The following is a 17,650-nucleotide window of genomic DNA, read 5'->3' as shown; positions in this document are numbered from 1 at the left end:
ATATCATGTAGTTGATTTATGAAGTCATAATGAAGTTTAGGAAAAATGGATGGTCTAGATTAGTGAGGAGTAACTTAATGGAATGCTAGGATTACTTATGGTTACTCAAGATGATCTATTTTCATCTTTGTTATTATAATATAAAGAGATTTAATAATAATTTAAAATGAGTTATAGTTTGAGTTAGAGTGTAAGAAATTAGTTAAATCAATGTTTTTTTTAATCAAAAAACTGCAACTATATTAAAAACTCGAGAACTTCATAAAAAAATGAAGCCTCGCAACAAAAGATACAACCAAATGCACCGAGGCCCAAACAAACTACAAACACCAAACAATTTCTAAATACACCAAAAGGAGCAAAATAAATAAATAAATAAACGGAAAAACATCCATAACCTTGAAACCAAAACACGAAAAAAACACACCTTCACCATTAACCTTTACCGTTATCCTTTCTTGACGTCTCCCCGACCACTTTCTTAGCCTTATATCTCTTGCTATCTTTAATCTTTGGAAGCATCCTCGAACCAATCAACTTATCTTCGACCCTAATACAACCTTGACCACCTCCTCAAAAAACTAAAAGATTTGCCCGAAGAATTTATCTTTAACTCGGCCCGCTACAGACTCAAAGATATGAATGGTCTGACTGGAAAGACCGAAGTATGACCTCCTATAGTCGGTTGCAGTAGTTTTAAGCATCTACACTTGTCTGTTAACTCATTCCGCCAGATAAAACCCCACCCATCTCTTACAAATTCTTTCTTTTTAACTTTTATCTCCAACACAACGATTTCTCCGATCAGTTCACAGGTTAATTAGCTTATTTATATCTAAAATTATCATTTTAATAATATTGATGTTTATGTTTATGATGATTAACTCTTTTTTATACGCAGTACATGTTACTAAAATGAAATCATTATCATTATTCTGTTTTAACTATCTGGTCAACACTTGAATTGTGCAAACACCCAGTTTCTACTGTAGTATTAAGCAATAATCATTCCGAATTTATGCTGTAGCTTCGTTGTTGTAAACTTCCAATTACTTGTTAGAGGTGTTAAATGTGATTTTACAGAGGTCTTTTTAGGTCTTTCGCATTTCAAAACAACTGCTAGGTGGACTAAAATATTTTGAGCTTGATGTTTCATTCAACGATAAAAAAAATAATAATATGTGATGAGATTGATCGTTGAAATCGTGACTTCTAATCTTATATTACCTGTTTTTCATTTCCTGTCGTTACGAGTTAGGGTTTTCCTTTTTCTTATTTTGCTAGATGGTAAATTAGGGTTACTTTTTTTTTTTTTTTTTTTCAATGAGGGCTTTTTGTAATTGTTGCTCAGAGGTAAAGGATATGTTCTTATTTTGTTCTCTATTCCCCAATTCTTGATTTGATATCCGTATATGTATGTACGCATGTATGTAATGGTTACTGCTCATTGTTCAAAAGTGGTATTGTCAGATTTTGTTGAGTTTTTTTAATCTAAAGAATCAGCAAAGTTTTTGATATTAAATTAGAAGCTATGTCGGTACCTTTTATGAGAGGATGATTGTGTCAATTCATATTGCATTACATTAGACTATACTGATATTATAACTGAATGCAGCAGCGCTGGATAATCATCCGGATCAAAACTTCCAAGCGGCCCCATCACACATGGGGCCATCACGGTTAAACGGTAGGATATCTCAGTCACCATCGAGCTCTGGCATTTTCTTTGAAGGAGATGAACATACTCATGCTTTGAGAAGTCCTCATTTTAGCTTCTATGGAAATATGTACCCTAATGTGGTTCCTGTCTCTGGAACGCAGCCAATGATAATTTAGAGACGGGCTCATTGGTTGCAGATGCTAATTCGGGACATTCAGGAGGTAATCCATCTCTCAAACGAAGTACAAGTGTCAACGCCGAATCGTATCTGCAGTTGCCTGCATCACCGTTGTCATTCAGCTCAAATAATATCACCGATGCAATGAGCACAACGTCTTCAGCAGCAGCAACAACAACAGCTGAATTCAAGGCATGTTTTTCCGCAACAGGGCTTGCAACCTGCAACTGTTGTAAACCGTTACTTTGATAACACTGTTTGTTCAACAAGACTCGTGGAATATCTAATTCATCAGCGACATCGGCCAGCTGTAAGTTGATCATTATGAATTCAAGGTCAATTTGAGTTTTGTTTTTCAAGGATTGAATGTATTTTAACTTTTTATGCTTATAGGATATAAGCTACTGGAGGAAGTTTGTGGCGGAGTACTACTCTCCACGTGCAAATCAAAGATGGTGCCGTGCATGATAATGTTGGGCATCACCCGTTCCCCCCGGCAAATATGGTTATTGCTTTTACTTGTTACTCGATACTTAAAACAAAAATAAAAAAATAAACCCATCATGTTTTAAGTACCATAGAGCTAGATGTGACAAAAGTTTATATTTCTAAGGTTTACATCTTGTATGATTTTCTGAACTTTGGCATTATGATTTAATTTGTGCATTGGATGGATTATATTTCTGGATAATATTATCTCACACATGTTTTTTAATGGTGTATCCTATCGTATACACGCATAAAAGGCATAATGGTTGCATAAAAGTAGCGTCAGGAAGGCTGGAAACAACAGTTTTGTGGAGTTATCCGTCCAGCGTTCTCCGTTGTACAGGCTGCTCCGTCATGCGTAAGCCCTGAAGGCCGCCTAGCGCGTAAGCCCTGGCCGGAGAACGCCACCTTCAACGTAAATTTCGGATCACAAGTAACAGAACGTATCATCATCTGACACGTGTCCCCGAGCAATCTATCTGGTGGATCTAACACTATAAATAGACCCCTTGGGTCGTCATTTTACACAGTTCAGACATTCTGGCAACTTTGAGAGCTGAGACTTCACTTCTCTCTCTCTACTTTCTCTCACTAGAAGTCATCCGGCTAGAACTTTTACACTCTACGGACGACAGATTGATTAAGCCACCCCACAAGTTTCTACACTTGTGAACCGGGTCTGCAGGGATTATTTCCTAAGGGTAAAAATCAATCGGCAACACTCCGCCCACCTAAAGCTAGATTACTTCTAGTATTGTGTTGACACACTAAGCCTTACCTCATAAGGAAATAGGTGTTAACAATGGCGCCATCCACTAATGCAAAGAACACACGAAACGGAAAAGGAACAAAAGCAACTGAAGCTCCATTTGTACTTGAAGCAGTCAACAATCCATCAACTGACGACATGATCACTGTTGAAGATGTACCTGTTCCGCCACTAGATGGTACGATTGAAGAAACAGTTGCTGAAACTGCGGAAAGGCTAAAACATTTGGCAACTAATTCGGAGAAAAGGCCAGTAATCGAAGAAACGACAACCGAAAGTGCGGAAAGACTTCCAAATTTTGTTACTAATCCAAAGCGACGACCATTGATGCAACCACGACGATGTCCGTCATTTATACCTTTTCGGCGGATGGCGGACGGCAAAGACAAGCAAATCATGAAAAGGCAATCTATATCAAAATACAGGTTATCCAGGCTACTTGACAAGATGGGTAGTCTTATTGATGATTCTGAGGATGATAATGACCTGAGCTATGATAATAATGACTCTGATGATCAAACTGACAAAGATGAGTTCATGTCAGAGAAGCAGGCAGTGTTGCTTTTGAATGACATTCTTAAGCAGACAGCTCCGGCTAAATATAAGCAACGCTTAGCGCAGCCCGCCGTCCGTGTTGTGGCTGTAGATAATTTCTTCGCCCTTATTACTGGAGAGCAAGCTACAAAGCCACCAGCTATGGCAGAATCCACTCAGTGTTTCATTGATCGAATTGCTAATTATTCGTTGCCTAGGAACCTTGGCATACCGGCAATTGGAGTTTATGATGGCACAACAGATCCCGAGGATTTCCTCACCATGTTTGAAGGCGCTATGAGGTTGCAGCATTGGGATGACGAGGTAGCTTGTCATATGTTTCCAATGGTGCTGCAGAAAATGGCAAGGGAATGGTTTGCTAGCTTGCCGCCAAGGAGCATCACTAGTTATTTGGACCTCCGTGCAAAGTTTGTTATGCAGTATCAAAACCTTCGAAGCTGTACTTCGACGCATCTTGATGCGCATGAGATTACAATGCATCACAATGAATCCTTGAGTAATTTCATGAAGCGATACACACTTGAAGCACAGAAGATACCTGATTGTCCAGAATCTCAGCTAGTATCTGGTTTTATTTTTTGTCTGGATCAGCGGCGGTTTAGTGCACTTGTTCATGCGTTAAGGTACGACTTGCCAAAAACTCTACATCAGGCGTTGGAAGTTGCATAGAAGCATGTTCGAGCCGGTGAGCGAGGGATGAATAAGTTTGATGGCAGCAGCAGTAGCAAACCGCATAACGGAGGGAGATACTTTGACAGAAATCAGAGGAATGACAATTCCAATGGCGGATGGAGAGGCAACAACCATCACAATGATTTTCATCACAATAGGAAGCCAATAGAGAGGCATCCGTTGATAATGGCGCTGACTAAAACTCCAAAAGAGATTCTTTTCACTGAACCAATCCGGACCACTTTCAATCCGCCGGCACCCATGGAAGAAAGAGAAGGTCCAAAAAGTGAACTATGGTGTGACTTTCATGAAGCATGGGGTCATGATACAGATAATTGCAAATCCCTGATGAGAGAGATCATCGCAAAGATCAAAGCAGGAGAGTTAAACCACTTGTTACCAGGCAAACAATACAGGAGGAATGATCCTCGTAGGAAATTTGGATGGCAAAGGAATGATGGTGGAAGAGGTCGTCGGGGAGATAACAGAAGACGGGAAGAGCATGGTGGAGGAGATAATAGAAATCAGTACGGAAACCGGATTACGGAGCGTGAGTCAACTCCAGACGTTGTAATCAAAATGGTGTGGTTGAATGGAAGTCACTACGAGGACGGTGAGCAGTCGGATAACAATGTTGATAGCTGGAGATATGCTCCAATTATTTTTCAACCAATTCAAAATTGGGCTTTGTCCGTTCAGCCAGTGGTCATTTCAGCAGAAATTGCAAACAAGTTCATCAGCCATATTTACACAGATACAGGCAGTGAGGCTGACATCATTTATTGGCATTGTTTCAAAGCTTTTCCAAGGCATGTGCAGGTAAGAGCTAGGCGGACGAGTTTGAAGGTTTCAGGCTAACAGGAGCGCCAGTGAATGCAATGGGAAGAGTTCGTTTGGAGGTCGTTTTGGGAACATTTCCACTATTAAGAACTGAAACAATCGATTTCACTATCTTGGATGGTAATTCACGATTCAATGTCCTTTTTGGACGGGCAGCGTTAGCAACGTTTGGAGCGATAACATCAACGGCCCATGCAGAGATCAGATTCCCAACTCCTAACGGAGTAGCCGCCATACACTCACAGTATGTGGCACCAGCAAGGGAGCGATCCACATTTGCAAGCATACCAGAAGGCAATATGAATCAGAGGAGGAGAAATCGGTTGTTCAGGGAAGATGAGGTTCAGGAGTTTTTCATTCCATAATCAAGTGTTCCGGACAGCGCTGGGCGCTCGGCGTATGAAGAAGCAATTTGTTGTCATTTTTATCAAGAGCAGAATTTATCATTTCAATAAACGCAGTTTATTAGCATTTTCCGAAGAGCAACGTGTATCAATTTACTGTAGACCATTGTGGTCATTTTTACAGTGCATGTATTCGCATAAGCATACACTAAACATTCATGATGTACTAATTAGGCTTGATCCGCCTAAATTCGTCATCAATCGTTTATGTATCGCTCAGTACTGATCAATAAATTTTATATTTTTCTTAAACAAAGTGCTACCCGTGACAAATGTAGAACATTGCATTTATATCCTGCCCACAGAAGGAGTGTATTTTTATACCTCCGATGGCGGAAGCTTTTGTGCCGGCCAGCAAAAAGCACAAGGGATCGGCTAGAAAACGTTTAAGTTTTACTAGAACGCACCGAGGCATGATACAAAACTCAGATACTTGTCATGACAAACATCTATAAAAAACTTACTTCACAGAACGAAGTTCTATATTTTATATATGAAGGCAAAAATATTTAGCAATTCTTCCTCATATACTATATGACGGAAGGCGTATGACGGACAAGTCACTAACTCATAACTAATATTTATATAATATTTCAAAAATTCTTCCTCATATACTTTATGAAGGAAGGCGTATGGCGGAAAGATTATTTTATAATCACTCTTCAAAGAACATTCCATAACTATTCCTCATCAATTTGATGGTGGAAGGCGTACAACATACTTTAAATATCCTATTACTTGTTTAAAGGCATAATATTTGGATTTCAATTTTGCATGTGTTATTCCTTTGGCAGAAATTCACAGTGCAAAACAATTCAAAAACGAATTACCATAAAAATGCTCTGTTCAGTTGTACAATACACAGTTATACATAAAATTTTATGATATGCTTCGTGCATAACAGATGCGTTATACATAACAAACATTAAAGTATTTGGTGCCAGCACATAAGCAAAGTATAATCACTACAGTAAGCGTATATTTTTGGCATTCAAGATTAACAATGTTTATTACACACGGTTGCTCATCAAATGGTTAGAAATTTATGAAAATTTAACATTGAGCACATCCTCAGCAGAGGACTCCTCTCTGCTACATACTTCATCATAAACATCTATCTTCAGATTAATCAATCTGTCTCTAGCTTCATCAACCTTCTCCAGGGTTCCTGGAGGCATCAGATTCGTAATAGCAGCAGGGAGAGGCTTGTTTGGAGCAAGGCGTCTGGTTAATTTGTCTGTCACATCAGCAATAGCATGGGTGCGTATAGCATCAACATAATCATTGTAAGGATTCCCTACAAGACTGGATCCAAGCACCTTCGCTATCAAACCCGGTATACCCTTCTTAAGCTCAGCAAAGTTGCTCTCACCCTTTTCCGCCCTCTGGAGAAGCCCAGCAGACTTTTCCCTTTCTGCAGATAGCTGCTTTTCCAACTCAGCAATCTTCAACTGATCCTCCTCAACCCTTTTCTTCTCAGCATCCACCAACTTGTCTTTCTCCTCTTGCAGGGCAGTAGCAGCATCTAGAGCATTTTTTAGCTCAGTCTCTTTAGCTTTTATTGTTTTCTGAGCGTCACTCAAGGCACGCTCAGCATCAGCAGCTCTCTTACGAGCATTTGCACCTTCAGCTATATCTTTACGGGCTAAAGCAAGAATAGACTCCTGATGTTCCTGCAGTTGCAGGACGGACTCCAACTGATTGGTTAGTAGCAAGTGAGTAGCAGCAGTTGATTCCCTGAGTTGTTCAGAATGGAGAGCGTTTAAATGAGGTTTCAACTCAGGGATAGCACAACCCTGCAACAGCAAAATATTATGATTAAATATTGCAAGATTACATAAATAAATCGCAGGTACAGGCATACAGATGATTTAATCGTTAATACCTGAAGAGCAGTTGCAAAACCTTTGCTCTTAGTAGCAGGATAATCAATGAGTGCCTGCAACGTACTAACATGATCAGGAACTTGTGGCACTTGCACATTTGATGATGTGACAGCAGGGTTGCCAGTGTTGGGAGGAGGAGAACGATAGGAGGCATCGTCCTCCACCCTCTGTTCAAACTCAGATTCATTAAAGGGAGTGAAGTTGTAGTCCGGAGTTTTTAGTGTTTTATCTCCTTCACTCTCACGGTTTTCCTCCGGCACCCGTTCACCGCCCTCAGTAGCCTTCCCTTGGCTATCATCAGATTCTGCTAAAATCACTAACAAGAACAAATTAGCATTATGAACAAACATAACAGTTATAAGCAAAAAACATGTGCATTATCAAGAAAGAGCAGAATGGACATACTTCTTCTGCGTTTCTGCTTTTGGCCCCCCTCTGTACTTTTTACCCTCTTAGAGCCTATGCTCTTCTTCCTTGTCTTTTGGGTTGGAGGGGGGGTGGGGTTTGTTTCACCCGTGATATCAACCGAACCAGATGTCTGCTGCTCGGCGGTGGTGGTGTCTGTAACATCCCGCCTTTTTCCGTTTACTTTTCCGTTATACTATTTTAAACTCCGTTATATGTTTATAACATCTCCCGTTAATACGCGTTTTAAATTATCTCGTTTAGGTAATTCACGCACCCGTTTTCAAAGTTGAGGGACTAGGTTTGACAAAGGAGCAAAGAGGTGACTAGGTCAAAGAGTCAACACTCTTCCTCCTCCATTCATTATTTCTTTTCTTTTTTCATTTTTCTCTAATACTTTCACCAAATCTCTCAAACACCACTTCAAGGATTCATCATCCAAATCAAATCGAGCAAGCATCCATCTAAACAAATTGCATATTCGGAATCCTCTCATCTTCCTCTTCGATTCCATACCGATTTCATCAAGTTTGGGTAACTTTCTAAAATCACTAGATTTTGTGTTCTTGATGTTTTTAACTTATAAAGTTGTTAATTAGTGTCTATGGCTCAAGTCTAACATGATTATATGATTTATATGCTCGATTTCGTTATTTGAAGTAACTAGCTTGAATATGAACTTTGGTGTGTTTGATTTGGTAATTTGGTTGCTTAAATGTTGTTGTTATGGTAAGGTGCAAGTATTAAATGTGTTACTAGTAACACTAGCTTCAATTTGATGTGTAGGTTGTTTTAGAAAACTTCATAAACTTGATTATTGGTTTTGGTGGATTTGGGTTAGGGTTTGATGAACTTGAAATGAACTTTTGATACTTTGAATGACATGAAATGTTATTTGTAAGTGTTAGGTTGTATTGTATGCTTGATCACCTTCGAAACGGCATACCATTCATGTAAATTGGTTGCCGAATCATCGAATTTCATTTATGAACTTGAATGCATTTAATGAGGAGCTTTGGATGTGATTTTGGTTGTTGTAAAAGTAAATGTGATGGATGAAATGTGTTTAGTTGTTTTCCTTGTCAAAATACCTTTCCGATGATATAAGATACATGCTTTGGTTGTTTGCGGGTCATAAATGGTGATTGGTTGAAGTTAGGTTCGTGCATAAAACATAAAAACTGCCAGAATTCTCTGCACAGGTAATGGCGCGGCGCGCCATATAGCCGCGCGGCGCGCCAAAGTGGTCTGTCCAACTTTGTCGATTTTTGAATAATGTTTGCTATGCTACACACCTCCGATTCACATGTAACTTGTTCTAACATGCTCATACATGATTAATAACCTCAGAAAAATAGTTCGGGACCCGACCCGAACGTGTTGACTTTTTCGTTGACTTTGACCGACCAAAGTTTGACTTTTTGTCAAACTTAACCAAATGATTATGCAACCTTCCTAACTTGTTTCTATACTTGTATCTTGCATGAGACTTGACAATTTGACTTCACATGCTACATAATCGAGTCGTAACGAGCCATAGGACTAATTGAACATCTTTGACCTATCGTGTTTACCGTTATTGATACGACCTATTTGTTTAGGTCAAGACTAGCACTATCCTTCGCACACGTTATTTTGTGAAGTACTTTTCGTACGTGCACTCAAGGTGAGATCATAGTCCCACTTTTACTCATTTGCACTTACATTTGGGATGAGAAAACATAAACGTTTCTTTTTACTAAGTGAACACAAGTACAGGAAAACAAACATTCTACATACGAGTTTGAACAAAAATCCTCAATTCGATTATCATTAGTTACACTTGCCGGGTGTAAGCGAGAACTTATGTTATATGGCCATATGGGTTTGACAAACCCTCATTCAAACGGTTCGCTACCGTTTACGAATGAAATGTATTTTCGAGAAACAGTGTATGTTCTAACACTATTGTGATGGGGTTCTATGGAAGGAATGTTAAGCATTGATAATTGGGTGCTCGTGAAACAAACTTTTGGAATGTATTACTATTATCTCATTGTTGCAAATCTTGTGGTTCACTTGTACTTACTTACTTAAACCTATGATTTCACCAACGTTTTCGTTGACAGATTTCTATATTTTTCTCAGGTCCTTGAACGATACATGATACATGCTTCCGCTCATTACTTTTGATACTTGCTTGGATGTCGAGTATACATGCATAGTTGGAGCGTCTTTTGGCTACTTTAAATTGTGTCGCATAGGTTTCATTCGTACGTTAAACATTGTAATGTAACTAGTCTTTTGAACTACATTTGTAAACTTGAAACATCCTTTTACTTGAAATAAATGCGACATATTTTGGTCAAACGTCATGATAAAGACTTATGACCACGTAACGGGACCTAAGTAGTCGGCGTCGTCAAACTTGATTTGGTCGGGTCGCTACAGATGGTATCAGAGCGTTGGTTGTAGGGATTTAGAGTTCATTGGTGTCAACCTCAAGTCATAGGGTACATTGGTGAGTCTAGACTACAACCGGCATATAGACTTAAAGTAGGAATTACTTGACTACTTGTGCATTTATACTCGAACGCTTCTACTCACATCTACTCTTAGTTCATCTTAATCTCACGTTGTTTAATTTGATTGACACGCCACCTTGACTTTATAGAATAATGTCGAATGCACATATGAATCAGGGTAATATAATTGCCGGGATTATATTACGGTGACTCATATGAACGTTCCGACATTATGACATAAAGAATTTAAGGCGAGTCGAGGAAAAACTTCTCTTTATCTTTATTCTACATCACGGTTAGTATTATTGAGAATACTAATCAATGATATTCTTGTGTCTTGAAGGAACAATGGCTCCTCGTCGTGTACGCCGCAATGAAACTCCCGAACAAGCTCTCGAACGGATGATAGCTACCGCCGTAGATGCGGCCATGGCCGGTCACTCATCCAACAACAACAACCATAATAACAACAACCACAACAACAACAACAACAACAACAACAATGGAGCCGGTAACTCAAACGAGGGATGCTCCTATAAAGCTTTCATGGGGTGCAAACCTCACACTTTTGATGGAACCGGGGGACCGGTCGTGCTCACCCGATGGTTTGAGCAAACGGAAGCCGTCTTTAGCATAAGCGGTTGTCGGGACCAAGACAAGGTCAAATACTCCACTCACACCTTCGCCGGTGTCGCTCTTACATGGTGGAATACTTATGTACAATCGGTGGGTACCGATGAAGCTCACGCCCTCTCTTGGGCCGACTTGAGGGAAAAGATGATTGTCGAATATTTCCCTCGTGAAGAAACCCGAAGGCTCGAACAAGAGCTAAGAACTTTAAAGGCGATCGGAAATGATCTCAAGGCTTATAATCAACGATTTTCCGAACTAGCCTTGATGTGCCCAAATCTTGTGAACCCCGAAGCTTTAAGGGTTGAACTTTACATGGATGGTCTTCCAAAGAGTGTCAAACACGGAGTAATGCCATCCAAACCCACTAATCATCAAGAAGCTTTGAACATGGCCCGCAAATTGATAGAAACGGTTGACGAAATCGTAGTTCCGGCACCTAAGGCCGAGGATAAATCGGGCGGCAACAAAAGAAAGTGGGAACCCTCCCAATCAAGCAACAACAACTTTGCTAAGAAGCCTTACACCTCCGACGGCAAGAAGGGTTATGCCGGGAACCTACCTCCTTGTAACAAATGCAACAAACATCACTTTGGTGAATGTGGCAAGTTAATTTGCCACTGGTGCCAAGGAGTTGGTCATAAGGCCAATGAGTGTAAAAGTGTTGCCCCCATCGCTCGAAAGGGGCCCAATGCACCAAAAACGGGCACTTGTTATGAATGTGGCCAAACGGGCCATTATAGAAATGCATGCCCGAAGAGGAAAGATAACCCCAATACGCGCGGCCGAGCTTTCAACATCAACACCGAGGAAGCCCGAGATGATAATGAATTAGTCACGGGTACGTTTCTTCTCAACAACACTTATGTTACTTGTTTATTCGATTCGGGTGCCGATAAGAGTTTTGTGTCCAAGACTTTGACTCATTCTTTTAATACTCCACCACGTCCACTAGATACCACTTATACCATTGAAGTGGCCAACGGAAAACTATTGAGTGCCGACACATATTACCGGGGGTGTACTTTAAACATTTTGGGTAATGAGTTTGAAATCGACTTGATACCCATGGAACTAGGTAGCTTCGATGTAATAATCGGTATGAATTGGCTAGTCAAAACGAAATCTCACATCCTTTGTGATCTTAACGCAATCCGAATCCCTATCGAGAATGGTGAACCTTTGATCGTCTATGGCGATAAGAGTTGCACCGGACTCAACCTCGTTTCGTGTATTAAAGTTAGAAAACTACTCCGTAAGGGTTATTTTGCGATCCTTGCTCACGTTAAGAAAGTCGAGTCCGATGAGAAGCACATCGATGATGTGCCAATTGTTAGTGACTATTCCGATGTATTTCCCGACGAATTGCCGGGTCTTCCACCTCATCGACCGGTTGAATTCCAAATCGATCTTATTCCGGGAGCCGCACCCGTAGCACGTGCACCATATAGACTCGCTCCATCCGAAATGCAAGAATTGCAAAGTCAAATCCAAGAACTACTTGATCGTGGTTTTATCCAACCTAGCCATTCACCTTGGGGGCGCTCCGATTTTGTTTGTTAAAAAGAAAGACGGATCCCTACGAATGTGCATTGACTATCGTGAACTAAACAAATTGACGGTTAAGAACCGATATCCTCTTCCTCGCATCGATGACCTCTTTGATCAATTACAAGGGTCTTGTGTATATTCAAAAATCGATCTCCGCTCGGGTTATCATCAATTGAGGGTTAAGGGGGAAGATGTCTCCAAAACCGCTTTCCGAACTCGTTATGGTAGTTATGAATTTCTTGTAATGCCATTTGGTCTCACTAACGCACCGGCGGTGTTCATGGATCTTATGAACCGCGTGTGCAAACCGTATCTTGACAAATTCGTTATCGTGTTCATCGATGATATTTTAGTCTATTCAAAAAGCGAAGAAGAACACGAGGAACACCTCCGACTTGTGCTTGAACTTTTAAGACAAGAACAACTCTATGCCAAATTCTCCAAGTGTGAATTTTGGTTAAAGGAAGTTCAATTTCTTGGTCATGTTGTAAGTGACAAAGGTATTAAAGTCGATCCAACGAAAATCGAAGCCATTAGTAAATGGGAGACTCCTACTACTCCTACTCACATTCGTCAATTCTTGGGTCTCGCCGGGTACTATCGTCGATTCATCGAAAACTTCTCTTTGGTTGCACGTCCTCTAACCGCATTAACTCACAAGGGAAAGAAATTCATTTGGGCGACCGAGCAAGAATCCGCGTTCCAAATCTTGAAAACGAAGCTAACCACCGCTCCTATATTGTCACTTCCCGAAGGCAATGATGACTTTGTTGTATATTGCGATGCCTCGAAACATGGTTTTGGGTGTGTATTGATGCAACGAAAGAAAGTCATTGCTTATGCTTCTCGACAACTAAAAATTCATGAACGGAACTACACAACACATGATCTCGAACTCGGAGCCGTTGTCTTTGCACTTAAAATGTGGAGACACTATCTTTATGGAACCAAGAGTACTATCTTTACCGATCACAAAAGTCTCCAACACATTTTCGATCAAAAGCAACTAAACATGAGACAACGAAGGTGGATTGAAACCTTAAACGATTACGATTGCGAGCTTCGTTACCATCCCGGAAAGGCAAATGTAGTAGCCGATGCCTTAAGTCGAAAAGAAAGAGCGGTGCCTCTTCGTGTCCGAGCTTTAAACATCACCATCCACACAAACCTTAATAGCCAAATTCGGGTAGCCCAAGATGAGGCTCTCAAGGATGAAAACCTTTCACACGAGCTCTTGAACATTCTCGTCTCTCGATTCGAAATTAGGGAGACCGGACTCCGATATTACGCCGGAAGGATTTGGGTGCCTAGTTATGGGGACCTACGAAGCCTTATTTTAGATGAAGCCCATAAGTCACGATATTCGATTCACCCCGGTGCCAATAAGATGTACCACGACCTTAAACAACTATATTGGTGGCCGAACATCAAAAGGGACGTAGCTACTTATGTTTCCAAGTGTTTGACATGTTCCAAAGTCAAAGCCGAACACCAAAGACCGTCCGGACTACTTCAACAACCCGAGATCCCGCAATGGAAGTGGGAAAGGATAACGATGGATTTTATCACCAAGCTACCAAAAACGATGGGCGGTTATGATACCATTTGGGTTATTGTTGACCGTCTCACCAAATCCGCACACTTCCTTGCCATGAAAGAAACGGACAAAATGGAGAAACTTGCACAACTTTACATTAAGGAGATCGTAGCCCGACACGGTGTACCTTTATCGATTATCTCCGACCGAGATGGCCGTTTCGTTTCTAGATTTTGGCGTACATTGCAAGAAGCGTTGGGAACGCGTTTAGACATGAGCACCGCATATCATCCTCAAACCGATGGACAAAGCGAACGTACAATTCAAACCTTAGAGGATATGTTACGAGCTTGCGTGGTTGATTTCGGAAAAGCTTGGGACAAGCACTTACCTCTCGCCGAGTTCTCTTACAACAATAGTTATCACGCGAGTATTAAAGTCGCACCTTTTGAAGCGCTATATGGCCGAAAATGTCGTTCACCTCTTTGTTGGGCCGAAGTAGGCGACGTACAAATCACCAGACCCGAACTCATTCACGAAACCACCGAGAAGATCGTTTAAATCCGAGATAGGCTTCGGACGGCCCGGAGTCGTCAAAAGTGCTATACCGACAAAAGACGCAACGACCTTGAATTTCAAGTCGGTAACCGCGTCATGTTAAAAGTCGCACCTTGGAAGGGTGTAATCCGTTTTGGAAAACGCGGGAAGCTAAATCCGCGGTATATTGGTCCTTTCGAAATCTTGGAGCGTATTGGAGCCGTTGCTTATCGTTTAGATCTTCCGCCTCAATTGAACTCCGTTCATCCTACCTTCCATGTATCTAACTTGAAAAAGTGTCTTGCCGAACCCGACATCGTCATCCCTCTCGAGGAACTTACTATTGATGACAGACTTCATTTTGTGGAAGAACCGGTTGAAATTGTGGACACCTCCGTCAAGACATTGAAACAAAGCCGAATTCCGATTGTTAAAGTCCGTTGGAATGCCAAAAGGGGACCCGAGTTTACTTGGGAAAGACAAGATCAAATGCAAAGAAAATACCCTCATTTATTCGTGAATTCGGAAACGCAAGATCTCGAGGAAGAAACAACGACTACTATGCCTACTTAAATTTCGGGACGAAATTTCTTTTAAGGAGTAGGTAATGTAACATCCCGCCTTTTTCCGTTTACTTTTCCGTTATACTATTTTAAACTCCGTTATATGTTTATAACATCTCCCGTTAATACGCGTTTTAAATTATCTCGTTTAGGTAATTTACGCACCCGTTTCCAAAGTTGAGGGACTAGGTTTGACAAAGGAGCAAAGAGGTGACTAGGTCAAAGAGTCAACACTCTTCCTCTTCCATTCATTATTTCTTTTCTTTTTCCATTTTTCTCTAATACTTTCACCAAATCTCTCAAACACCACTTCAAGGATTCATCATCCAAATCAAATCGAGCAAGCATCCATCTAAACAAATTGCATATTCGGAATCCTCTCATCTTCCTCTTCGATTCCATACCGATTTCATCAAGTTTGGGTAACTTTCTAAAATCACTAGATTTTGTGTTCTTGATGTTTTTAACTTATAAAGTTGTTAATTAGTGTCTATGGCTCAAGTCTAACATGATTATATGATTTATATGCTCGATTTCGTTATTTGAAGTAACTAGCTTGAATATGAACTTTGGTGTGTTTGATTTGGTAATTTGGTTGCTTAAATGTTGTTGTTATGGTAAGGTGCAAGTATTAAATGTGTTACTAGTAACACTAGCTTCAATTTGATGTGTAGGTTGTTTTAGAAAACTTCATAAACTTGATTATTGGTTTTGGTGGATTTGGGTTAGGGTTTGATGAACTTGAAATGAACTTTTGATACTTTGAATGACATGAAATGTTATTTGTAAGTGTTAGGTTGTATTGTATGCTTGATCACCTTCGAAACGGCATACCATTCATGTAAATTGGTTGCCGAATCATCGAATTTCATTTATGAACTTGAATGCATTTAATGAGGAGCTTTGGATGTGATTTTGGTTGTTGTAAAAGTAAATGTGATGGATGAAATGTGTTTAGTTGTTTTCCTTGTCAAAATACCTTTCCGATGATATAAGATACATGCTTTGGTTGTTTGCGGGTCATAAATGGTGATTGGTTGAAGTTAGGTTCGTGCATAAAACATAAAAACTGCCAGAATTCTCTGCACAGGTAATGGCGCGGCGCGCCATATAGCCGCGCGGCGCGCCAAAGTGGTCTGTCCAACTTTGTCGATTTTTGAATAATGTTTGCTATGCTACACACCTTCGATTCACATGTAACTTGTTCTAACATGCTCATACATGATTAATAACCTCAGAAAAATAGTTCGGGACCCGACCCGAACGTGTTGACTTTTTCGTTGACTTTGACCGACCAAAGTTTGACTTTTTGTCAAACTTAACCAAATGATTATGCAACCTTCCTAACTTGTTTCTATACTTGTATCTTGCATGAGACTTGACAATTTGACTTCACATGCTACATAATCGAGTCGTAACGAGCCATAGGACTAATTGAACATCTTTGACCTATCGTGTTTACCGTTATTGATACGACCTATTTGTTTAGGTCAAGACTAGCACTATCCTTCGCACACGTTATTTTGTGAAGTACTTTTCGTACGTGCACTCAAGGTGAGATCATAGTCCCACTTTTACTCATTTGCACTTACATTTGGGATGAGAAAACATAAACGTTTCTTTTTACTAAGTGAACACAAGTACAGGAAAACAAACATTCTACATACGAGTTTGAACAAAAATCCTCAATTCGATTATCATTAGTTACACTTGCCGGGTGTAAGCGAGAACTTATGTTATATGGCCATATGGGTTTGACAAACCATCATTCAAACGGTTCGCTACCGTTTACGAATGAAATGTATTTTCGAGAAACAGTGTATGTTCTAACACTATTGTGATGGGGTTCTATGGAAGGAATGTTAAGCATTGATAATTGGGTGCTCGTGAAACAAACTTTTGGAATGTATTACTATTATCTCATTGTTGCAAATCTTGTGGTTCACTTGTACTTACTTACTTAAACCTATGATTTCACCAACGTTTTCGTTGACAGATTTCTATGTTTTTCTCAGGTCCTTGAACGATACATGATACATGCTTCCGCTCATTACTTTTGATACTTGCTTGGATGTCGAGTATACATGCATAGTTGGAGCGTCTTTTGGCAACTTTAAATTGTGTCGCATAGGTTTCATTCGTACGTTAAACATTGTAATGTAACTAGTCTTTTGAACTACATTTGTAAACTTGAAACATCCTTTTACTTGAAATAAATGCGACATATTTTGGTCAAACGTCATGATAAAGATTTATGACCACGTAACGGGACCTAAGTAGTCGGCGCCGTCAAACTTGATTTGGTCGGGTCGCTACAGTGTCGTCCGCTGTCCGCTCAGTGTCTGTCTCTTCAGATCCAGATTCACTGTCCGAGCTGCTAACAACGATTTCTTCCCCCTTTTCAGCAGTAGCATCAGCAGCAGCTTTAGCCTCAGCTGCAGCTCTCTCCGCCTCTAGCTCTTCAGCCGTT

This window comes from Rutidosis leptorrhynchoides, chromosome 3 (genome assembly GCF_046630445.1).
Source record: "Rutidosis leptorrhynchoides isolate AG116_Rl617_1_P2 chromosome 3, CSIRO_AGI_Rlap_v1, whole genome shotgun sequence".
Lineage (NCBI taxonomy): Eukaryota > Viridiplantae > Streptophyta > Magnoliopsida > Asterales > Asteraceae > Rutidosis > Rutidosis leptorrhynchoides.
The sequence above is the reverse complement of the archived record's forward strand: the minus strand, read 5'-3'. Positions refer to the sequence as shown.